This window comes from Macaca nemestrina, chromosome 4 (genome assembly GCF_043159975.1).
Source record: "Macaca nemestrina isolate mMacNem1 chromosome 4, mMacNem.hap1, whole genome shotgun sequence".
Lineage (NCBI taxonomy): Eukaryota > Metazoa > Chordata > Mammalia > Primates > Cercopithecidae > Macaca > Macaca nemestrina.
In genome coordinates, this window is record NC_092128.1 from 91077304 (window position 1) to 91103061 (window position 25758).

At 38.9% G+C, this 25758-nt stretch overlaps 1 protein-coding gene across 2 annotated transcripts in view; it reads left to right on the forward strand.

Moving 5' to 3' along the window:
- The window catches only part of LOC105475918 (integrin subunit beta 8), a 105766-nt gene that overhangs the window by 26502 nt on the left and 53506 nt on the right, over positions 1–25758 (forward strand). The gene's annotated exons all lie outside the window — the stretch shown is intronic.

The following is a 25758-nucleotide window of genomic DNA, read 5'->3' on the forward strand; positions in this document are numbered from 1 at the left end:
CACCATAAAGGACACTTGTTTCTGTTTTCCCAGCCCATACCAGAAAGCAGTCTCTTGACCTTCTGGGCAAATCATTAGCAAAGATTAAAAGCTGAGACTTAGTACTCTTTAATCTTATTTTTCAAAGTCTGTCTTGTTTTCAAACTTTCTGTGACAATTATTTCTATTGTTGATAATAAAATATAAAAAGTGATCCTAATTCTTTACCCTTGGTATCAACTTTAAAATTGATTTTGATTTAGATTATGAAAACTGGAATTTGTAGTAGTTTTCAACTAATACTTTAAAAATTAATTAAAAACCCAAGCTATTCTAACTGCTTTAATTACTATTCATTCAGACTTTCTTAAAGCACATACAGCTTTATGACAGGCACTATACTGAGTTCTGGAGTTAAAAAATAACAATAGTTAAGTTTTGTGTATTATTTACTGTAGGCCAGGCACCCTCCTAGACACATTATATGAAAATATATTATTTAATGCTTACAACCCTCTTAGTTATATACTGTTATTCCCATTGTATAGATAAGCAAACTAATTAAAGAGGCATTGAATAACTTCTTCAAGATCTCTTAACTAATAAATAATGGTCCCAGAATTCTGATCTGTGTGGTTTGAGTCAGCATTCTGAATCATAATTATAAACATATAGATTGCTTTTCAAAGGTGAGAGGAGTCCCTACCTTGAACCTTGGAAGGTTCAGCTCTAGCTGTCCTCAGACCATGACCTCAACCATGGGCAGGGAGTCCATGGGGCTTGCTCAAATAGCGTCTTCACCCCCTCTAGATCATCTCCAGAATTCTTAGCCTAAACAGCCTCAGGCTACTTTTATGGCCTGCCATCTGGAGGTAAACTGAGTCACCCCTGTGCCAAATCCTAGGTGAAGATGGCCAAGGACACTGACACAGGAGAAGTAAACAGAGCTTGGACATGCAAGCTGAAGTGTGCATGTAGGTAAACGACAGGCTACCTGTGCTGCAGAACAAATCTAGAGGTGGGAGAAAAGAGGGGAAGATCATGGCCGGAGAGGCAACACTTCACACACTGCCCGGTTCCTAATCAGAAATCTGGAGGTGAATATTCCAAATTCAGACCTAGCCTTCCAGGTCATTATGCATATATATTTATCAAGGAAGGAAGATAGAACTTGTTTTACCTGTGGGTTTCTTTGCCTGGTTTGTAGCTGTTAAATATTTAGTCTGTTATGCTCACTGCTATTTGTGCTCTTGCTGTTGGCCCTGACAAAGTTAGGGGCAGACTTGTCTACTAGTTTAAATATTACTGGCCGCCGGGTGCAGTGGCTCACACCTGTAATCCCATCACTTTGGGAGGCTGAGGTGGGAGGATCACTTGATGTCAGGAGTTCGAGACCAGCCTGGCCAACATGGTGAAACCCCATCTTTACTAAAAATACAAAAATTAGCCGGGCATGGCAGTGCGCACCTGTAGTCCCAGATTCTTGACAGACTGAGGCACAAGAATTGCTGGATCCCAGGAGGTTGCAGTGAGCCAAGATCATGCCACGGCACTCCAGCCTGGGCAACAGAGCCTGGGCAACAGAGCAAGACTGCATCTCAAAAATAGATACATAAATAACAAACAAATAAATATTATTTGGGAGGAGACAAAGAAAGCACCAGAGACCATTGCATAAGGTAGTCTGGTAGTCTTGACTACCTCATGTCAAAGTGCCTTTATATTTTACTAACTAAATCCCTTTTGGTAATCTTCGAGATGTGTACAGATTATACAAAATTTTACTCTCTTGCAAATCATGTTATAATGAGAGTCAAATGTATGCATAGTGTTAATTTAGTTTTACTTATTTTCCACTATTATTTTAAAAAATATTTTAGAAGGCCGAGCACAGTGGCTCACACCTGTAATCCCAGCACTTTTAGAGGCAGAGGCGGGCGGATCACGAGGTCAGGAGTTTGAGACCAGCCTGGCCAACATGGTGAAACCCTGTCTCCACTAAAAATACAAAAATTAGCTGTGTGGTTGTGCACACCTATAATCCCAGCTACTCAGGAGGCTGAGGCAGGAGAGTTGTTTGAACCCGTGAGGTAGAGGTTGCAGTGAGCTGAGATTGCACCATTGTACTCCAACCTGGCAACAGAGCGAGACTTCATCTCAAAAAAAAAACAACAACAACAACAACAACAACAACAAAAAACTTAGGAAAGAACATTTTTACTGATGCGAATGACCTAATTTGGTCAAATTATTCAGCTAGCATGTATTTGATATTTACTATCTATAAATGAATGACTATATAGAAAAAGCAGTGCCATACTACATTCATGGAGTAAAAGGACTATTTTTCAACTTAAAGTCAATCTTAATGTGACCTTATTTCATCTTTCACAGTAAGTAAATTATTTGATTTACACACCAAAAAAATGTATTGAAAGTCAGAATGGTTTCCATTGGGATTTTATAATTTAATTAAAACAGACCCAACTTTAAACAAAAGTGCTAAGATCAACTCTTGCTAGGAAGCTACTAATATTAAACAGATATATTTAAATTATCTTCCTGCAGTTATTGAAAAAAGTCCTTAACTAATATTAGTTTAGGAAACAAAAATAAGATTATCAACTTAAAATTGCATTGTTAAAGTGTTCTTATCAGATATATACTTTTAAGATGATTTTTAAAGATGCTTCTATTTTGAGTGCTATTATCCAAAGTACTAAATGTTCATTTTTAGGCCAAGACCAGTGGCTCACACCTGTAATAACAGCACTTTGGAGACCAAGGTGGGTGGATCACCTGAAGTTAGGAGTTCGAGACCAGCCTGGCCAATATGGTGAAACCCCGTCTCTACTAAAAATACAAAAATTAGCCAGGCATGGTGGCGGGCACCTGTAATCCCAGCTACTCAGGAGGCTGAGGCAGGCTAATCGCCCGAACCCAGAAGGCCGAGGTTGCAGTGAGCCGAGATCACGCCACTGTACTCCAGCCTAGGAGAGAAAAAGTGAGACTTTGTCTAAAATAAAATAAAATAAAATATAAAAGTTCATTTTATAAAGCAGCATATAAGGTCTTATAAAGTGGCCTTTCATGCTGACCTCATCAACGAGCCAACCATCACTGCTGGAATGGTTTTAGGCATGCGCTGTCTCTGCCAGGTATTTTATTGTTGTTTTGCTTTTTTTGTAATCAACAAATACTGTTACATTTGTTAAGGACAGAATCTGTTGCTATTCCAGATAAATGTTGGTATAGTTTGTTTATTCTAGAGGATTGCCAAAAATTGTACAGTCTCGTGATAGTACAAGGTAAGAAAGCAGAGTAGCTGTCAAGGGCTAGTTCAAGTCAAAGTTCATGGAAGAGACCAAGTTTGGAAGTGGAGAGAAGGACTGCTGATGAAGACAGGAGGATGAAAAGCTAAAAATATTCCAGCTCTGAAAAATTGTACCAAATATATCTTATTAGGTATGTGAGATGTGCGGTGGATTTGGGCCAGGAATGTTTTGGTGTTTTCCATGGTTTTGGACTCAACTTCCTTTTAGGATAAAACGGGTTGATATTTCAAGATCTGCCAATAGTAAATGAAGCCACAGTTAAAAGTACTGCTGTTTCATGTGTACATGTGGTACAAGGGTTCTTTCCTTGGAATTGAACAACAAACAGCTTCCCAGGTAAAGGCATTTTTTTTTTTTCTGATTTTAGTAAGGACCATATATTTAGGATAATTTCTTACTAACCGTTACAGGTACTAGGTAGGGAAGGGGGCTGCGTGAAAAGCTTCATCCTTATGGAATGAGGGATTACCACTATGCTTTAAAGGATCATTAGAATATTATGAGGTCAAACAAAGAAAATAATTAAAAGGAAAATTCAAAATTCTACAAGGACTGGATTGACAGGATTTATATTAAGGGGTATCAAATAGGGAATGTCTTCTCTAATTGCCTGCTGGAGAGGTGCAAAGAGGCCAGGCTGGGTAGGCTTAGTCATGTAAGGTATTCATTGACTGCAATAGAACAAAGGATGCAAAGAAGTTTTGGGGTAGCCAGGACTTGCTGTAGAACTGGCTGTTCTAGTTGGAAACAAAGACACTATTGTATCTGAACTGTATTGTTGGCAGCAAAATGACTGGCTGGTCTCTTTCTTAGTACAAACCATACCTCCCAAGGTATTGCTCCATTGTCTTTTTGTGCATTTGGTTTGGATTTTTATGGGGAATTGAAGACAAGTGGATCATGAAGTACAAAATAAAATGCTCTAGAAATGACAGATGGGGCCCAATTTCCAAGAAAATTCATCTGGACAGTGGCAGCACTGAGAAAAGAAAAGAAACATTGAAGAAGGGAGTCACTTTCAGGCATCCTTGGTTTTGGTTAAAAAGGTCCCTTTTGTTGAGCGTGTCAGTCACTACCAGCTAGAACAAGGGCCCTAAGGTGAGGGCCAATGTATATAATCAGAGAGCCTGACCTCAGGTTGATACTGAAAATATGAGAACTAAATGGCATTACTACCAGTCTTTAGTTTAGAAGATATAGCATGTTTGATGCCTTGTGAAGAAGGTGTCCAAGGCCACATGATACTTTGTAACATCTGATGGGATTGTGATCACATGGCAGAAGGGAAGGGGGATCTTCAGCACGTGCCTGTGGCCCACTTAAGACAGCATAGCCAGCTGGAGATTGGGCCTAGACCACCCTTCTAGGGCTGTCTGGGGCTGACAGTTGGCTACTTGGGGGTCAGCATAGCACTGATGCCAGAACTCACTGTTGCTTGAGGATGGATTATCTGGTTATAGACTTGTCTGGGCAGAGATTGACTTTTGGGCATTATGAAGTCAGACATCAGGGCTTTTTGGACAAATTCTGTCTCCTAGGGATATGTTTGAGCTAAAAATAAAAAGATATTTTACTTCTGACTGCTTTCTACTGGGGGGGTAGAAATGTTGGGTCAGCCAGAACGATCACTGGATGTTACACTCCTCCTTCTCACAGGGCAAACTTCTCAAAGACTGCCCAGATGGTATATGATATTTTCTCCTATACTGCATAATTTTCAATTCCTTTGGGATTAATCTTAAGAAAAAAAAAAAAGCCCACATGCAGAACCAAAGTATTCTTGGCCCTTTGAACAAACTAAATGCTTCTAGCATGATACAAAAGAACATCAAGCTCCAGAGGACGCCAGAATTGGCCTCCAAGTTGTACAATACAAAGCTGCCCTAGTGTCAGAGGACCCACTAACTGGTCAGTCCACTTGAGGATCTTTGTTAGGGCTCTTCATTGACAATCAAGGAACTAAATACCCTGAAAGTCCAAAGAAATATTGAATTACCTCAATGTTTTGGAGCTTACCTCTCCAGCCTAGTGGCACTCTTATACATGAATTTCCTAGGCGGAATTTGGATTCCCAAAAACATTACCCTTAAAAGGGCAAACGCACCTTTCTAGGCCTCTGAGGATGCTGTACAGTAAGTGGTCCAGGATGGTCTAAATGAGTTGGTTACACGAGACCAGGTTGTTGGATGTTGCCTAGATATACAGTATACTCTTCCATCCAAAAGATCACAAGAGGTACCACATAAACACTGGGAGACTGACTGGAAATTACAGAATCTGAGAGGGCTTTACCAACAACTTCTATACCCATGGCACATTTGGTAAAAGATTTTTCATTCATTTTTAAAAAATTTTTTTCTGAGTTGTTGGTGTGCAAAAGTGAAAGGTGGTGGGAATCCGGGCTCTTTAGGGTTGTTCAGGAGCCAAGGAATCAATGGCCACAGATACTCACACTGCATGTGAGATCACAGAAACCTAGAAATACAAAGTTTGGAGTTTGGTTGTCATTTGTTTGGGAATAGTGCAGAGCCTTCCAGGCCAGAAGAAACAGATTAACTTAGCTGTCTCTGCATAATCAATGGATATGCAATGTGGGTCTGACAAGGTGAAGAGACATCCTATTCCCTCAGTCATGGTGAGGGTGTAGCTCCTGTATTTCCCATTCAAATATAAATTGGTTGTACATTTTGAAAGGCAGCTTGTGGGTCTTAGTAGATATGGCAGCGTTGGACCTGAAAGGTATTAAGTGTTAGAAGACAAAAGAAATCTGAGGTCCAAGGGAAAGCTAAGTAGGAAACAGAGGGGCTCAGACATCAAAGTTTAGACCTAGGAAGTTGGATATTGGCAGATAATTTCATGTCTTTGAACAGGTTTGCTGCCGTTTGGCCAGTTTTTATTGATCTGGCTGCCTGGGCTGACTCTCAGTAGTAACCTAACAATACTGTGTGGTTTTTAACAGATGACGTATATTTGGGAACCAGACAGAATAAAGATGCAATCATGTAAGAAAATGGCCCGGGAAATTCCTTAAGGAAGTTTTCTCTGGCCCTCCCACTCTCCCTTGAGGTGACATCGTCCTGTTATCTGCTGCCTGCTGCACCCTGCCTGTTCCATTTGATAGCACTGCTGTTAAGTTCTGTCTTATGTCAGGTTGTGCTGTTATTCTACAACAGGAACATATGCAGGTGCCCTATCCCTAAAACACTGCACAATGCCATGACTTAATTGCAAGTATTAAATAATAACAAAAAAATTCAGGGATGGAGAAGCCATCAAAATTACTACCTCAAAATTCCTTAAGAAGAGGAGTTTTCTGCTCTCCACTCCCAGATGATAATGTCCTTTCTCTTTTGACTAAATCTTGGCCCATTCTCTTCCTCTAATCAAGTAGCCTTTGATAATACTAACACAGCTACCTATGAGCAGGTAAAAATTCGTTATAGGAAAATCTTGGTCACCTAGAGTGCCTATGAAAGGTGATGTTTTAAGTAGTTAAATTCTATGGCCATTTATATTCTGACTCTTGCCTTTGAACATCTTTTCAACAAGTGTGTGTACATTTTCCTTTCTTGGTAAGTACATCATTTAAACTTTCTTTGATATTTGAAAAAAGCCTTGCAGTTATCCTTTGATCAGATTTGCAAATTTTCACCATTACCATTTAATCAATAAATGAATTCATTGCTTGAGCACCTGCTCAGTGCATTTCACATTGGACTAGTTGCTATGGGGACAGAGAGGAAGTAAGGTGTCAAGGAGATGGGGTGGCTGAGCCTGAGGAGCTGTGTGGGCATACAATACGAGATGGTGCTGTGGGGCAGAGGTGGGTGGTTTGGGCCATTAGTGCTGTAGAGCTTTAGGCTTCTGATTCAGACAGGAAATAGGTCAAATGTGTTCTGATGCAAGACAGAACATTGCAGTCTTTTCTAAAGATTAATACTTAGTTTCAGTTTTTCTCATTTTTTAGGAGGGAATTAAAATCTAGTCCCCTGACTAATTGAAGGTTCCAGCTATTTAGATTTTATAATACATATGGTCCACCTTTTCTAGGCATAGTGTATTTTGCGAGATGGTCTTAAAACGCATCAGCACAAAGCAAAATCCATACTGTGTCTCCAATAGTACATACAATTATTTGCATTGTTTTTAGCTATTAGAAGAAACTTTTAAATGTGTGTGTAAAGACAGGAAAAACAGAAGTGCCAGTATTAATTTTTTAAATGAGTAGAGTGAGGATATCACAATGGCAAAATTCAGGGACAACCTGTGGGAAACAATAGTGCTTTGTGTGTGTGCAGAGAGCAGTGCAGAATGGCCAGAGGAGCAAGTGCAGTAGGAGGACAAAGCTTCCCCAGGGAGACGCACCCTGAGCTGAGCTCCAGAGTTGACCAAGAGAAGGGACAACATCGGAAGGAAGTTACCCGAATGTCACAGAAGTAAACAGAAAGAAAGAGAGAGCACATAGGATGTTTTGGGCAAGGCAGGGGAGACACCCATTCATCCTCTCCTTCAGTGAATACCTACTGAGCTCTTACACTGTGCCTGGTATTGCTCTAAGCCTCAGGGATATGGCAGAGAACCAAACAAAAAGATCTGCTCTCATGGAGCTTTTGTTCTAATTTAGAGAAACAGACATTTGACATATTAAAGAAATAGAATGTGTAGCACACCAGACAGCACTAAGTATCTAGCACCTTCTGTAGAGAGAAAGAAACCCAGATGGGTAGTCAAGAGTACTGGAGATGGAGGTATGATCTTAAGTAGGATAATTAGGGAAGGTCTCACCGAGAAGGTGCTATCTGAGCCAAGTCCCAGGGCCTCAGGGAGGGAAATATGAACAATATATCATCTGCCTCAATAATATATAACTTTCTAGTAGGATATTGACATTATAATCCAATAAATTCTTTAATTTTAGCTAAAATTGAATATGTGCTAATTATTTAATAAATATTTTTCAACAAGTGTATGGCAAGTACCATTCAAAGTATGAAAACATTATGAAACTAAAGGACAAAAGTTCTTGTTCCCATAAGTCTTATATTTTGGGGGAGGACGGACAAAATATTTTTTAAAATGTAGTTATACATAATTATCTAGTATGTTCAAAGGTGGTAAATACTATGGGAAAAAGTGGAGCAGGGTTGGGGGAGGACAGAGTTGCCATTTCAAGTAGATTAGATGAGGTAGGCCTCATTAAAAAAAGACCACTGTTTGAGCCAAGCCCTCAAGGCAGTAAGAGAGTTAGCCTTGTGGGTAACTGGAGAAAGGGTAGAGAAATGAGAGGCTATGAAACAATGTGAGATATTTTTAATGTGTGGGAGGATTGAAGGACTGGTAGTGGCAGATTTTTGGTATCTGGAGCCTAGGCAGAGTGAATTAGCTTGTAAGACAAGAGGTGGTGGTCAGACAGGGTGTTATGTGAAACTGGAATTGTAGAGAAGTTGCAGTTACTGGTAATTACAAGGTCTAAAGTTCTTAACATGGAAGCAAAGTAGCCAAATCAGGGTGGAGGACAAAATAATTGGAGGAGAAGAGAATAAGGAGCTGATGCATCTTGTATTGCAAAGATGATGTGTGTATATACAAAAATTGTCAGGAATTGACATAGGAGTACTGTTGGAGAAAATTATAGCAAGCAAGGAGGCAACATTTTCCAAAAATGAGACAGCATCTCCCTGTGGTTGGTAAATGTCAGTGAATGCCTGCAACAATTCAGGATAGTGGGTGATATAATGTAAGCTGCAAGTGTCAAAGCTCAGGGTGGGATGACTAGGGGATAGAGAGGAAGAAGTGCCTGTGAATAGCAGTGAGGACTCAAGAAGACGCTTACACATCTCCAAGCTCAAGGATATTTGGATTCTGGGAGAAACACCAGCCATTACTCTTGTGGTCAGGGGAAGACGAGTTCTCAGGGGAGAGCCAGGTTTCTGTTCAAGCAAGACGGTAAAGGGGACATTCAGATAAGGGACTGGGATATGGGCATTCCTTCTGGAAATGGACTGTGAATTTCAGAGGGCACAGGGGATGGGTTTCTGGAGTTGTAAAGGAGTAGGAGATAAGGAGAAAAGAGGGATTGTGCAGAGCCTTCTAGGGATTAGAATGTGTTGCGGGAATGAGGGTGAATCTGGGAGTCTTGGGCTTCTTGTAGAAACTGGTGCAATAAACATGGATAAGTGAGATTAGTCTTTGGGATCTCAAGGTAGATAGTGGTGATGATACTGTGAGTGGTTGAGGGGCAAGGGGAGGTTCTGAGATTTGCTCTTGATTCTTATGGAAGGAAGAGACAAGGTCTAAGGAAGCCTGACTTAGTTTTGATGTGAGGCATTCACTCCACCCCATCTCCTGTCGAAAGCAACATGGACTTTTTTTGGGCGTCTTGAGACACTCTTGACTCCAGATGATTAAAGTGATTACCTAAGAAATATACAACACCTGAGGATTATACCTGAAGGGGGCGCTGCAGGCAGAGAGAAGGTATGTACATTGACCATGACATAGGGCATTAGGGGAAAAGCAAAAGAGAGCACCTTGGAGTTAATGGCAGGTAGATTTGTTAGAACTTTATGCTGTGGTCTAAACGTTTTTGCTTCTCCAAAATTCATGTATTGAAATGTAATCATCAATGTAATGACATTAAAGACGGGGCCTTTGGGAAATGACTTGGTCATGAAGATAGATCCCTGGTGAATTGTATTAGTGCACTTATGAAAAAGGCCTGTGGGAACTCGTCTGTCCCTTCTGCCATATGAAGACACAGCAAGAAGGTGACACCTATGAGGAAGGCACCCTCACCATACCACCCCATCTGTTGCTGCCTTTGTCTTGGTCTTGCCAGATTCCAAAACTGTGAGAAATAAATTCTGCTGTCTGTAAATTATCCAGTCTAAGGTATTTTGTTATAGCAGCCTGAATGGACTGAGACACTTGAGTACTCATGTGGTGGAAATAATTCCAGGGGTTTTGTTTTGTTTTATTTTGATTTGATTGTTTAGTAGGGTAGTAATGTGATCACACTGTATCAGTGAAAGAAACTGGTAATGTATTTAGTGATTTTTAGTGGTAAATGGTGTTTGTAAGAGACTCTGAGAACATTGTTACATTAAAGCAAATGATCAATAAGGAGGGCCTCAACTAGGATGGATCCATGGGAATGAAAAGAGGGAGCAATAAATACTAAAGACACTAAAGTAAAAGCAAAAAGTCTTGGTGACTGACAGGTTGTTGAGGCTGTGGTATAGAGAGGAGTCAAGGTTGACCACAAAGATTTAAATCAGAATAGATGGGAAAATAATGTAATTAATGGAACAGATCATTCAAGTCAGGAAGAGGAACATAATGTTTGAGATTCGAAGATTTTGAAGTTGTGGCAGGAATCTGGGTGGGTTGCCCTGCAGATAGTTGAAAGTTCAAGACAGAAGCTTGGGTGAGAGTTTGGAACTGAAGGTACCAATTTGGTGGTCATGTTCAAGGAAGTGACGCTTGGAATCTGTTAGTTCATAGAGTCATCAGGCTGTAGAGTTGAGTGAGCAATGTGAAGATAGCCAAAGACATAACAGTCTTGAGAGTTGCTTGAGAATGAGAGAAGTGATAGAGTACCCACTTACTGTTGAAAGACAGAGGAAATTTAAACATTGCTGAGTGCTAGTTGCTAAATGTAATTAAGAATTATTATTTGCCTTTGAGTGATCTATTAACTAGAGAGCTAGAGGAAATGATCTTGGTAATGAGGAGAGATATTTTTCTAATAAGAGAACAAAGACAATTTTGACTTGAGAAGAAGGAATATTATTTAGATTTTCTTGATAATACAAAGGTAAAGTTAGGGTCATATCTTAAATGAGAGGACTTGGTATGAGTTCTTATGGATTTCATGAGAAAGAATTAGAACAGTGAAAGTGAAAACATATGATGGAAAGTCAACAAGAAATTAATGAAAGCAGGGTCTAGGAACTAGATGAGGTGAGAAAGAAATTTGGAGGGAACCCAATTCTTAATAGGCTTCTGGCAGTGTCCCATAAGGCAGCCTCAGATAAGCAAATATTGCTTAGGATGCATCATCCCATTTGTGTCTGACCTCCTGTTCACTTTCAACTCCATGTTTTAGAGTTCCTGAACCAGTAGCCTGCTTTCTGTCTCCTCCTCTGGCTCCTCTTGAATTTGTTATTTATTCTGCTTCTCTTTGGTTTTTCATACCTAAGAACTCATTCATGGTTCCGTTATCCAGTGGCTCCTCTATAGCTCATGAGAATTTCCTGCTGCAGCTCGTGGCCCCAGAGAGTCCTAATGGCTCTGTCCATGGTGGAGGTAGTGAGGTGTGGGGGGTGTCTTGGGTAAGACAGAAAAACCTTGAGCAAGGTGATGAATACATTGTAAATTTAGCTGTTTCTAGTGCTGATAACAAAGATGGGGGAGCATAAAAATAAGAGCTGTGACCTTTGAAAGAATAGAGATTGATAAGTGTTACAAGATGGAAGTTGGGGAGAATCTCATAAGTAGCCAGTGGGAACAAGGAGAATATATTTCCAAAGCACTGTTTGAACACTTCCCCAAGGAATGATGAACTCTGCATAAAGCTGACTTTTGATGAAGGAGAAACAGTAGCTGGACCATTTGGGGAAATATGGAGAATATGGAATAAGAATTTTATAGGACAATATGGACTATGGTTCATAATACAGTATCAATATTAAATTTTCTGAATTTATCACTTCTACTGTGCTATATGTTTTCAAATTTCTACCAATGATATTAAACTGAACAAATGTTAATTGAAAATTATAAGATATTAAAGTACTATGGAAGATTATCTATCCTATAAGATACAGTTAACATATTTTATGATAATTCAGAGTTCCTTTTTGTCTGAGTCTCCAAAATAAAATGAATTTTAGAAAAGACAAATATTTAGAGTCACATTTGGCACTGAGGATAGAAGAGAATTTACTTTAGAGAACAGGATATAAAGTGTAATATTGATGTGTAGTTCAAGCTATATTAGTATTACTATTGATCATAATATTAGCTTGGTGCTAAAGTAATTGCGGTTTTTGACATTACTTTCAATGGCCAAAACCGCAGTTACTTTAGCACCAACCTAACAGTACTAATTACCAGGATACTTAATCTTACATTGGTATCACTACCTACTCCGTTAAATTTCTTAGGCTGCCGACAGTTGGCAAGAAATTGCAAGCAGAATATAACAAATAAGTTTTGAATTTGAAAAGATTTTTTTATTATCTCACAAACAAGTTCAATCCATATGAAGAAGCATTAAAATAAATTAATCTGAATATAAGAGGATATGTAAATCAAATGCCATATATGCCGTATAGGGATAAACAACTTTAATTAACCACTATCTAATCTGTAATCAACAACAACAACAACAAAATAAAAACATAAGCTGTCACTGGCTTTTTTTCTAAAAATCATATACTGTAGTTTAATGTTTTGCTACATACTGGCAGGAAAGAAAGAAATATTCCTTTACTGTGCACTGGCTGTCTTTTATCTAACAAATAATCCATCTAAGTTAATTTACAGTGCTAATTGTAAATAAACTTTATTGATATAATTTACATCAATAAACTGCATTTATTTAAAATGTCAGTGGATGAGTTTTGCCAGATGTATAGACCTCTGCAGCTATGTACCACTACCGTCAACATACAGAACCCTTCCACCCACTAAAGTTTTGCTCATGCCTCTTTACTGACAGTGCCAAAACATAAAACAGGGAATAATCAGTGTGCATTATTGGGCAACTGTTTTATCTAATGTATAGGGATTTTGGTGGCCCTTTTTTAAAAAGCAAAAACAAAAACAATTCCCTTTATTGAAGTTGTTGTTGTTGTTGTTGTTGCTGTTGTTTTGAGATGGAGTTTCACTCTTGTCGCCCAGGCTAGAGTTCAATGGCGTGATCTCAGATCACTGCAACCTCTGCCTCCCAGGTTCAAATGATTCTCCTGCCTCAGCCTCCTGAGTAGCTGAGATTACAGGTGCCCGCCACGATGCCTGGCTAATTTTTGTATTTTTAGTAGAGACAGGGTTTCGCCATGTTGGTCAGGCTGGTCTTGAACTCCTCACCTCAGGTAATCTGCCCGCCTCGGCCTCCCAAAGTGCTGGGATTACAGGCGTGAGCCACCGTGCCCGGTCTTTGGTGACTTTTAAAATAAATCTTTCCTATTATAAATTGTATCTTAAGACAGTCCCATAAACTCACAGAACTGTACATACTATAAAGCAAATGTTCTCCGCCAATCATGTCACTGTAAGTTGCACTCTACTTTTCAAAATGTTTTCACAGCTCAGTGGAGGAACACAGCACATAACGAGGGGAACATTTTTCCTACATCATCAACGAGGAAGCAAAGCTTCAGCAAAGTTAGTTTATGAAGCGGAGGCCAGCGAATAGGCAGGGTTAGGAGAAGAACAAGTTGCCTTCTCCTCTGTTCCAGATTTGGCTTTCAAGACAGAGCTAGAAATTCACAAATGGAAACAGCGACTGCGAACACCACTTCCTATGCTACTGCCTAATTAGCATGCAGCTCAGAGCTGTCCCCTGGCAAGAGCCTGGGGAAACATGGTTGTAAAAGTACAGCTCTCCCCTCTGCTGAACAAGTGCCAGCCAATCTGCTTTATGCTCTCAGTGAGGTGTTCAGGCTGGGGCTTTTTCATGCTAAAACTCAGTTTCCCTGTGCATAGAAAAAAAATGAATTTTGAAAAGGGTACCAAAGTATTTAGGAGAGTCTCTGACTCCAAGGATGGAAAATAATCTTACTAGGGAGAATCTAACATTCTTATCTTTAGAGCGGGAAAATAGGATTACCTTAGCACCGATGATAAGAAAAGTAATGACATACTACTTATATTAAAGAATTATCTGGAGGTACTGGGGATTACTGTTGACTCATCACTTAAGAACTAATAATAGTACTAATTAGCCAGGGGTTTTCAGTCATGCTTTGGGAAAATTCTCTTTTTTATGTTATTCTCTATTCTACCTAAGACAGTGTTTACAAGAAAAGGTTCTGTCATCAGTACTGGGTTCAAACTTGATCTCTGTATTTACCACTTCGGTGACTTTAGGTGAGACAGCCTCTCTAAGCTGTAGTTTTCCATCTGTAAAATGGGCATAGCAGAACTTTCCTCATGGGAACTTTATGAAGCTTCAAGTAGATCATTTATATAAAGTGCTTGGCATAGGGCCAACACAGTGTAATACACAGATACTTGTTTTTTTAAATTTTCTCTAATTTTATTGTACTGTATATATAGATTTAATTTTCAAGTGCAGAGTCAAAACATATTAAATACATTCTTGAATTTTGAAATGTGATTACAGGAAAACCAAATCCTAAGTGACCTAAAATTCATGTTGGATTCTAATTTACCAGTATATGTTTTTTACTTAGCACTAAATTTCTTACAATATAGAGTGTTGCTTTGCTACCCTAATCAAGTTCACACCTGCAATGTGACTTTAAGTTTAAAAGATACATTGTAGAAAATGTATTCCTAATATCCTTGGGCATTTTTTTAAAACACCTTAATCATGTCATTTGAAGTTTGGACATGAATAGCAGAGTGCTTTTTTTTTTTTTAGTTGGAGAAAGGAAACCCATACCTGCCAAGAGTTGGAAATGAAAATAGGACGAATCCCTGAAACTCTAGTGTGTTAGACTGAAAACATTATTTAGAGGAACAGAGTGGGAAACCGGTGAATATTTTGGCTTTTATAGAAAGGGAGTGTGCCTCATAAACAGGACAGTTGGAATGTATGGAAAATTTCCAGTGAAAACAAGACACAAAGCACATGACTAATAATTGCTTTTCCAAGTTAGACAAATGCAGCTTTAACCAGAATTTGCCACTGAGGGGCCTTGGGGGCCCTCCTTAAATCTTGAGACTTTGATCCTTTTTTCAAGTTCCAAGTCTAATGTAGGAAAAGCTATACAGATAGATGATATGGTTTTGATCCCATCTTTCTTCCTGTTTCTGCCATTCCTGAAAATTCCCAGCAGGTGAGTGTCAGAAGACAAATTGAAGTATTCAGCTAAATGAGCAACTGCAAAACTGAATTTATTCCTCTTCAAGAATTACTCTTCTTGTATGTTGAGTGACCATTTGGCTGCCAAGAGAAACTGCCTTGCCTAGGAAACAATATGGACTGCAAAATCAGTTTCAAACACAAATGACAAATCTTCCTTATGTTTTGTCATCTTCTTTCCACATCAAATATACATGTAAAGATGTACAGAAGGCATAATCTGAAGATAATCAAACAGCTATTAACCAGATTTCTGCATTTCACCTATCCTTCAAAACCAGCTTCAAGTCTACCTTTACGTTGAGAGAGTGCATCTTTAACTATGGTGTTCTCTTTCTCCTTTCACATTTCCTGTAAACTCATCATGAATTGCCTTGTCTATTGTTTTGATTTCTCATTGAACAACAAAGGAATACTCTGTGTTTAGAGTGACCTTAGACTTCAGCTTTCCTGAGGAGTTTCAGTTTAACATCTTGCACCGGTACAATTAACAGTGCCCCTTTCAAGTTAAAAAGTGTCTCGTGTAGATCATAAATTATATAGTCACCCAAAGTGTGCAGCAATCAGAGCTTTTTCAGTGCGAAGTTGATTATGATGGGCATAAATGAATCAGAATCAAACGATCTGATATGATCCCATCTGACTGGGCTTCTTGTGATGGCCCATTTCAAGAAGGATGTCATTAGTGGCTTCACAATGGTTCTTCTTGTAAATTCCCTCATGACCTAGAGTTTTGATTTATGCCATCCCAGACCACTTTAAGCTCTGACTCATGCTGGGATTGCCCTAACCAGGGCAGGGCAGACTAATGGAATGCATTGCATTGCCCTAACATTTCTTAACCTGCCCAAGGTTGAACATGTTTGTTTGTTTTTCTTTTGCTCTCCAAAAATCTTTATGCTAGCATAAAGCCCTGTTATAATCACACAAATTACTCACTATGTAACAGGAGAAGTTGAAATTTGTTCCTGAAACATAAAGATTGCATATAATAAAAACCTTAAAAACCTATCTATTGAGAACCAAAGATATTAGTGCTGTTTCCTAACGCATTACAAGAAAATTCTGCTCAGTCAGGGGATACTCACCTTTGGAGGTACAAGGAACATTTGATGAATTCAAATTAGGTTTAGATCTGTGCAATAAGGAAAAGTAAGTGAATTTGGTGGTCTTGTACCTGAGGATGGCAGCATTAAAAAAGGCTATTTTAATTTAGTAGCATTTCATTATATCTTCAAAGTTCTTTAAAAATAAGCTAGTTCAGGTGAACTACACAATATCAGAAGACCAAGTGTAAGAAAATGGTAATCTGTGTTTGTGGAAACAAAAAGATGAATTCATCTAGCTATGTATCATTATGTAAACATAGTTCCATTGCCTTTTGTGATAAATAGGTTTTGGAAATGAAGATTACTTAAAAATATATGTAGTCAAGACTTACAAAAACTCAGGAATTAAATTGCCAAATTAACCTCTACTTAGAATATTGTTTATTAATTACACATTTATTGAGTGTGTTCTAGTATATTGAGTGTATGTATGAGGCTCATAGACGGGATATACAAAGAAAATGTATTTAAGCACCTTCCTCCCAGGAACTGATAATCTAGTATTCTTACTTTTCCAAGGAAAAACAAACAAACATGAAGAAATACATCTCTTTAGTGTGGATGGTCTACTTCACATAAAGTGATTTTATGCTTAACATTTCTTTTAAAACATTTACATTTAGTCTATTAGAGTCTCTTATTTATCTTTCAAAACTCAGATGAAAATTCATCAGTTAGGGATTGTGTTTATCTGCAAGTAAGAGGGTCTTTGAAAACAGGATTAAGTAAGATTCGAGTAAGACTTCTTTCACATCAGACCCAGTTCTGAGAGTAAACGAGCAGATACAGGGACTCCTTGGTATTCTAAGAGGCCTGGGCTGCTTTCCTCCTGTTGTCTTTAGCCTCAGCTTCTATGAGACAATTTCCCTCAAGTCTGAATAAGTCTGCTGCAGGTCCGGACATTACATCCACGTTCCAGGCAGAAAGAAGCAGGATGGGCATAAGGGGAATAAAAAGGAAAACAAAAAAAACTTTTTTGAAAACTTTCACAGATGCCCCATTCAGAAACTTCTGCTTCCGTTTAAATTATCATAATTAGTTATGCAATCATCATCATTGCAAGAGAAGGTGAGAATTGCAGCATTTCAGTTCCTCTCAATGCCACCTTCAACAAATCTAGGTCCGTTAGTTAAGAACATGCAGGCAAACAGCAATCTGTGCTACAATACTCTAATCATTTATCACCCTCTGGGGGAGATTATTATATAGACATTGCTAGTGCCCCACCCATGCTCTTTTTATAGGACTGGTGCACCCATCCTCAGCTGCTCTGCATTCTGGCTGTTTATGGCTCACAGTTGTCACTTTCTCAAAGGAATTGCCCTCCACCAAAAGGAGCCACATTGCTCAGAGATGCCTGGAACATCGACCCGCTCCAACCTCACTCCTCCCCATACCAGGCTGCATGCAGCCATTGACCGTCTGATATGGGTAGGAAACAGGCCCCAGGCTTCCAGGTGGGACAACTTTGTGTTGTCATTTGGGCTCAAAGCTATGGGAGGGGTCAGGTTGAGGCCAGACTCCCTTTGCACCAACGTATATGCTTGCTGCTTGCACCAACGTATATGCTTGCTCCCTGTCCCAGTAAGTCACTTGCTAACAATCTCTACTCCAGGGTCTTTCTCAGGGGAATTAAAACAATTGTTTTTTCTTGTAATGTCCTCATTCCCCCAGCTTCCTGCTGAGCTACTATATAATAATTGAACATTATTGTACCACCTCCTTCTCTTCCAAATACACGTTCAGACTATCAAACCTAATCACTGGAACAGCAAACAGAGAAGGCAAGATAGAGAGGAATCCAAACTGGTTTTCACTAAACATAAATACTATTGTAGGTTTTCCTAAGTGAAAGTAGAGGCAAAATTACTTAGAGAAAATAGTTTGCCCCCTAAAGATACTTATTTTCATTTCCATGGTCTGAATGCTTGTTTTCTACAAGTTTGAAACAAATTAAACACTATGGTGGAGGCAAAGGAGAGGAATGTGCCAGCCTAGCTGGGTGATACTACAGGATTGTAGTATTTCCTGAAAGCATAATTCAAAAGCCAACTACAAATATTTTGAATTTCATGAATTTTGTTCAATTAATTCTATATGAGCACAGTTTAAATAGGCATTGGTGGTATTTAGCAGCTAAAGTTTTGCCACAGATGTGTTATCGTTATTTTAATGACATCTGCTTCTTTGTCTATTTCAACAAATAGGTCCTTGCTCCCCCTGTTTTGAGGGATCATCTTAGGCACTAACTTCTCGGTAATATATCTTCTCTAACTCTTCGGAACCTACCTACTCAAATCCACCTTTTTCGGAGAGCTTTCTGTGCTTCGTCCTTTTCTCTCATGCCCATTTACTTAATCCCTGGTAATGTTTAACTGACTTTTGTTTTGTTTTGTTTTTTTGCTGCACCTTATTTTCAAAGAAGTAGGCCTAAGCACCTACTCCTTGCCTTTATTTTTGTAGGGGCCTTTAGGAAACCTCAAATCAAAACTTGGAATAACTAGGTCGTGGCCAGTGATTAGAATGCCAATGTATTTATTTGTTTTAATTTTTATATTAAATGATAGCATATATTATATTTCTCTGTAAAAGATAGATTCAGTAATCAAGTAATATATTTTTAAGGCATATTTACATGACCATGATATGTATATGTAGAAGGAGGAAAACCCAGTTATACTCTAAACTTTACTCTTAAGCGTGCTCAATTTGTCTGATTTTGACTGTTATCAAAGCAGAATATGCCTTAATTACAACAGTGTTTACTTGTTTTATTTTTTAAGGAAGTAGCTTTATATAGTTATCTAAATTTAATTTAATTTGTATAGTAAATGCAATTAGGAAAGGGATGTTGCCTGGAAAAAAAATGCATTTCTTACAAATCATTTTGTCTAGGAGTAACAGAAGAATCCAGAATAATTGATTCTAAATATCAAGTACTACAGTTTTTATCAGTTATAATTGTTCTTTTTGCCAGATAACCATGAACATCCTTTAAATATTGTTAAAATTTTATTGACTTTACTACAGAAAAAAACTAGAAATGTCTCTAAAAACTTTAACTTGATCCAATCACTTGACTTATGGAAAGATCCCATTCTAAACACTGACACTTCTGTTGTCCTTTTTAGTTTTGGGAAGTTTGTTGGTCCATATTTTCCCCCTGTCACTTCTATCAACTAAATATTTTCAAAATAATATGAATGAATGGCACATCAAAAACAAAGAATACCTAAGTGGGTGTCATGAATGTCTTTTCCTGATTTTTGTGTACTCTGTCCTATTGACGATGGATATTTATTATGTTTTATGACAGATAGCTATGGAGGTCATTTCACATATGTCATAAACATTTAATTCTGGGAAATAATTTAAAAATTATTCAGCTTAAATCAATGTTCATGTTGCAAAATATGAATAAAATGCAGGTGTTCTAAGAGATTTTCAGTAAGCCAGTTCATAGTCATGCCAAAGTTGTATTTGTAATAGATTGGATGGATGTGTATATATTCAACGTTGTGGGCTTTTAAGAATCATTTTTAAACAGCTAAAATAAATGCAGCACTTTTTACTTAATAGCCATTTTTATATATTAGATTTTTTTTTTTTTTTTTTGAGACGGAGTCTCGCTCTGTCGCCAAGGCTGGAGTGCAGTGGCCGGATCTCGGCTCACTGCAAGCTCTGCCTCCCGGGTTCCCACCATTCTCCTGCCTCAGCCTCCCGAGTAGCTGGGACTACAGGCGCCAGCCACCTCGCCCGGCTAGTTTTTTGTATTTTTTAGTAGAGACGGGGTTTCATCGTGTTAGCCAGGATGGTCTTGATCTCCTGACCTCGTGATCCGCCCGTCTCGGCCTCCCAAAGTGCTGGGATTACAGGCTTGAGCCACAGCGCCCGGCCAGATGTATTTTTAAAACTTTATCTTTATGACCCAAGGGACTTTCATTTTAAAGACAGCATGTTACATTTACAACAAGTTTGAGGACACATAACATCTTTCTTTGTTTTTTGAACATAGAGCTTAATACACACATGAACATACACGTATGTATGTGTCTATATATATAATGTGTATGTATGTGTATATAGATAATATACCCATCATAGATAATATTAATTATAATGACATTACAACAGTTTTTTTATCGAATGCCTACTGTGCCCTGAGCACTCTGTTTGGCATGCTTTACCTTACTTCATCCTCACATCAGCAATTTCATATGGTTATAGTTAGCCCTGTGTTACAGTGGAGGAGATGGAGGCTTGGAAAGTTTAGGTAACTAGCTTAGTAAGTAGCAGTGTTATGGAACATTGGAAGTTTCTTCCCAGTAACTATTTAGCAATACTATCTCATCACACAATGAGAAAATATAAGATGCACAGCACATGCTAACAGCTCCAGAAATACAATTACTTAGAATGTACACATTTATTGACAATATGCAATTAAATCTCTTTCTGATTTCTGTCAAGGCAGGTTTTGTTGTTGTTGTTTGTTTTGTTTGTTTTGTTTTGTTTGTTTGTTTTGAGATGGAGTCTTGCTCCGTCACTCAGGCTGGAATGCAATGGCATGATCTTGCCTCACTGCAACCTCCGCCTTCCAAGTTCAATCTATTCTCCTGCCCCAGCCTCCCAAGTAGCTGGGATTACAGTATGTGCCACCACACTCAGCTAATTTTTTTGTATCTTTAGTAGAGACAGGGTTTCACTGTGCTACCCAAGATGGCTCAATCTCCTGATCTCGTGTTCTGCCCACCTCAGCCTCTCAAAGTGCTGAGACTACAGGTGTGAGCCACCGCTCCCAGCCTACCTGGTTACTTTCTCTAGATGGGAGATAGTAATGTGACATAAAACTGCCCCAGGGACTCCAGAACTGCTGGTACAGTTATACTTCTGAAGAACTAGGCCCCAAACCAATTTTTCTCAGAATTCCAGATGATAAAAATATTAGCATCTTTTGTGTGTGTGTGTGAGTCACAATGGATGTCAATTTTCTAACCCTTTTTATTTCTATTTTCTTCCTGCTCTTTCCTGAAAATTTTCACACAGCTATAGCAAAACAAAGAAAGTAGCTGGGACTACAGGCATGCACCACCATGCCTGGCTAATTTTTGTATTTTTAGTAGAGACAGGGTTTCACCATATTGATCAGGCTGGTCTCAAACTCCTGACCTCAGGTAATCCACCCACCTTGGCCTCCCAAAGTGCTGAGATTACAGGCATGAGCCACTGCACCCAGCCAGCAGTACATTTTTTTAAACTTTTATTTTAGAAACAGAGTGTACATGCGCAGGTTTGTTACCTGGTGTATTGTATGCTGCTGAGGTTTAGGGTATTAATGATCCCATCTCCCGGGTACTAAGCATAGTACCTGACAGTTTTTCAACTCTTGCTCCCCTCCCTACTTTTACCCTCTAGTAGTTGTCAGTGTCTGCTGTTCCCATGTTTATGTCCACGTGTATCCAATGTTTAGCTCTCACTTATAAGTGGTAACGTGTTATTCGGTTTTCTGTTTCTGAGTTAATTTGCTAAGGATACTGGCCTCCAGCTACATCCATTGTGCTGTAAAGGACATGATTTTGCTCTTTTTTATGGCTGTGTTGTGTTCCACGTTGTATATGTACCACATTTTCTTTATCTGGCCCACCACTGAAGGGCACCTAGGTTGATTCCGTGTCTTTGCTATCATGGATAGCACTAAAGCAATACATTTAATACATTTTTTTTAATAACATGGGCTTTATGAGGCACTGAGAACTAAAACAAATGAGCACACGAGGAGGATCTGAAGATCTGTGCTTTAGCACATTATAATACTTCTTCCATTGGCTTAAGAATTTCCCTTGGGATCAATAAAACATAATCCTTATTAAAATGCAGTGTTTGAATATAAAGAACAAGGTGCACATTGCAACATCACTAGGCAAATAGCTGAACAAGCAGCAACCGCAATCATAAAGTGGGAAAACCCACTCAGGCACACCCTCTAATGAGGTGTCGGTGCAGTGCTGAGGGCTGCTAGGAAACCATTGCTATAAAGTAGTTTTCCTGTAATGTTGGATGGGAGGGCAAATTAACTATGTAGACCCAGAAGCTGATAACAAACTGTCCGTGTCTGTAAACAGCAGTCATGCATTGTTGTATATGCAGTGTAAAGATTTTTACTTTCACAGAACAGTGTGTTTGTATGTGTGTTGTGGGAGGAGAGGGAAGGAGAGAGTGTATGTGTGTTTGTGTGGGAAAGAGAGAAGAAATTCCTAGCACACGCTGACTAATAGCATTCATAATACTTTGAACATTCAGTGAAAATAATTCCTGTAATTGTTGATATAGGTATATTTGGCATTTTACTTACTTGCATATTTTTAATTAGAAAGAAATTTCTTAAAATGCTGCATGCCAAAGTGTATCTGGCATGTCTTCTGTGAAGCATAACCATGACACTCTCCAGAAATGATGTTTGACACTCTTCCCATGCAGTTCAATTTATGACCTTCCTCCAGTCCTGCAGAACCATGTGGCCACCTCCTCCAAATCCATTTATGGGATATTTTTTCCTGTAGCTATGTAGACCCTGAGAAATGTCAGCCCTGGAACCTGGAAAGTATTGACAGGACCACATTTCTCTCCCTCTGGGTCATCATCGTTAGGCGTCTGAAATTTGAGAATAGAGATGGGCACTAGAACTTTTTAAAGAAAAGAATCAGAATACAAAGAAAACAGATTTTCACTTGTGAATTTGTTTTTGCCATGTGTACTAGGGAAGTAGGAGCCTTATCTGAGCTTGAAGCTGGGTTAACTTAGAACAGAGTCAGACAATTATTAGAAGCAAAGACCGGCATCCTAGATTCCGCAGCATCCCTTCCATGAGTCTACGGTACTTTAATTTTTTTTTTTTTACTTGAGTAGCGTTAGGTGTACAAGTGGTTTTTGATTACGTGGATGAACTGTATGGTGGTGAAGTCTGGGCTCTTATTGTTCCTATCAGCCAAATTGTGTACATTATACACGATAGGTAATTTTTCATCCCTCAGCCCTCTCCCAAACCCTTCTTCTGAGTCTCCAATGTCCATTAAACCCCTTTGTATGTCTTTGGGTACCTATAGCTTAGCTCTCACTTGTAAATAACATGTGCTATTTGATTTTTCATTCCTGAGCTACTTTGCTTAGGATAATGGCCTCCAATTCCATCCAAGTTGCTGCAAAAGACATTATTATTTTTTATGGCTGAGTGGTATTCCATGGTGTATATGTATACCAGATTTTCTTTGTGCACTCTTCCACTGATGGGCACTTAGATTGATTCCATATGTTTGCAATTGTGAATTGTACTGTGATAAACATGTGCACACAATGTCTTTTTATAAGATAACTTCTTTTCCTTTGAGTAGATACACAGTTGTAGGACTGCTGAATCAAATGGTAGATCTACTTTGGAGATTGCAGTCTTTTTTGGAGTTATTTCAATTATATTATTGTATATAATCACTTGGAAAAAACATTCCTTTTTTTCACAACCTTGCCAGCATCTGTTGTTTCTTGACTTTTTAATAATTGCCATTCTGACTGGCATGAGATGGCATCTCCTTGTGGTTTTGATTTGCATTTCTCTAATGATAGGCAATGTTGAGCTTTTTTTCAATGTTTGTTAGCCACATTAATGTCTTCTTTTGAGAAGTGTCTGTTCATGTTCTTTACCCTCTTTTTGACACTACAGTCTTAACTGCCAACACAAAAGTCTTACCTGTTGAGTGAAAGTCTTGGTCAAGTCTGAACTGAAATAGACTTAATTTCATGTTTCATTTGAGTCAAAGCTAAGAGTTGGCAAAAGTCAAATTAGGTCTGTGTCTTAGTTCATCTGTACTGCTAAGACAAAATGTTTGTGACTGGGTAATTTATAAACAATAGAAATTTCCTTCTTACAGTTCTGGAGGCTGGGGAGTCCAGGATTAAGGTACCAGCGTCCAGTGTCTCGTGAGGGACTTCTTGCTGTGTCCTTACGTGATGGAAGCGCTGAAGGACCAAGAGAGCTAAAAGTTTTGGAGCCTTAATCCCATTCAGAAGGGTGGGGCCCTCATGACCTAATCATCTCCTAAAGGCCCCAGCTCTTAATACTATTGCATTAGAGGCTAAGGTTCAACGTATGAACTCAGGGGGACACACTCAGACCGTAGCAGTCTGCAAATGTGCATAACGTCTACACCTAAATTGGTTTTCTTTCTGGAAACAAAACGAAAAAGGTCACTCACTTTTCTGAACATTTTAGTAGCAAGCAGATTTTACAGTTTGGCAGCCTACAACAGATGGAAAATGTTTAGGCTAAGGAGTTTTCATACTTTGGGAAGCCAAGCTGGTGGTAAAGGAAGCACAAAATATTAGAGTTAACTTTAGTTCTTTGTGTTCTAGGCCAGGTCTAGAAAGGTTAGTGAAGTGAAGAAGTTTTGGACAATGTATATACAAAGTTGATATAAAGTGAAGGACAAAGGAGATACACAGAGGAGATGATAGAACATTAGAGGTATTAGGGAAAGATGTTTTCTACTTACTCCATTGAGTGTCCGGGGAAATACAGGGAAGGGTGCTCCATACCACCCCAGTTAGCACTTCTAGCTGTAAACACAGGAGTAAACACAGTTCCTCCCTCTCTACTCTTCTCCTACTACTTTCCCCTCTCATCCCCTTCCACCTCCAGGTCAGAACCGCTTTTATCCTGTATTTCCAGAATGTTGGGGAAAGTTGAGAGAGAAAGAGAAAAAGAGAAAACAGTTGGAATATGGCTAGCTAGAGATTCTGTGGTCTCTATTCCCTTTTAAATTACCATGACCATGTGAGATTGGGCACATACACACATGTGCATGAGTGTGCACACAGACACATACTTTTCTTGTATATGTAATATATTTTTTAAAGAGATAAACATGGATTAGAAGAAAGAAAATGAGATGACAAAGAGAGATACTAAATGTGACTGCCTCTGGGGAGCAATCCTTCAATATACCCTCTTCCTCCACCCCAACCTGTCCCTCTCTAAAGCAGAGTGCGAGGCACCTTCTCCCTGTTCTTCTACCACTTTGGTGAAATCTCTCTGTGTATCTTATACTATGTGATACTGTTTGCTTATATATGTCTCTCCTCATTTGGTCTGTGAGCTGCCTACATCCAGGATGTCCCTTTTCTTTACTCTGAGTGAGATGGACAGATCACACTGTGACTTCCAGTGTCCTTACAACATCTCATGGTAAAGAATAGACTGTAGGAAGTATGTGATTGTTCTAGTAAAAAC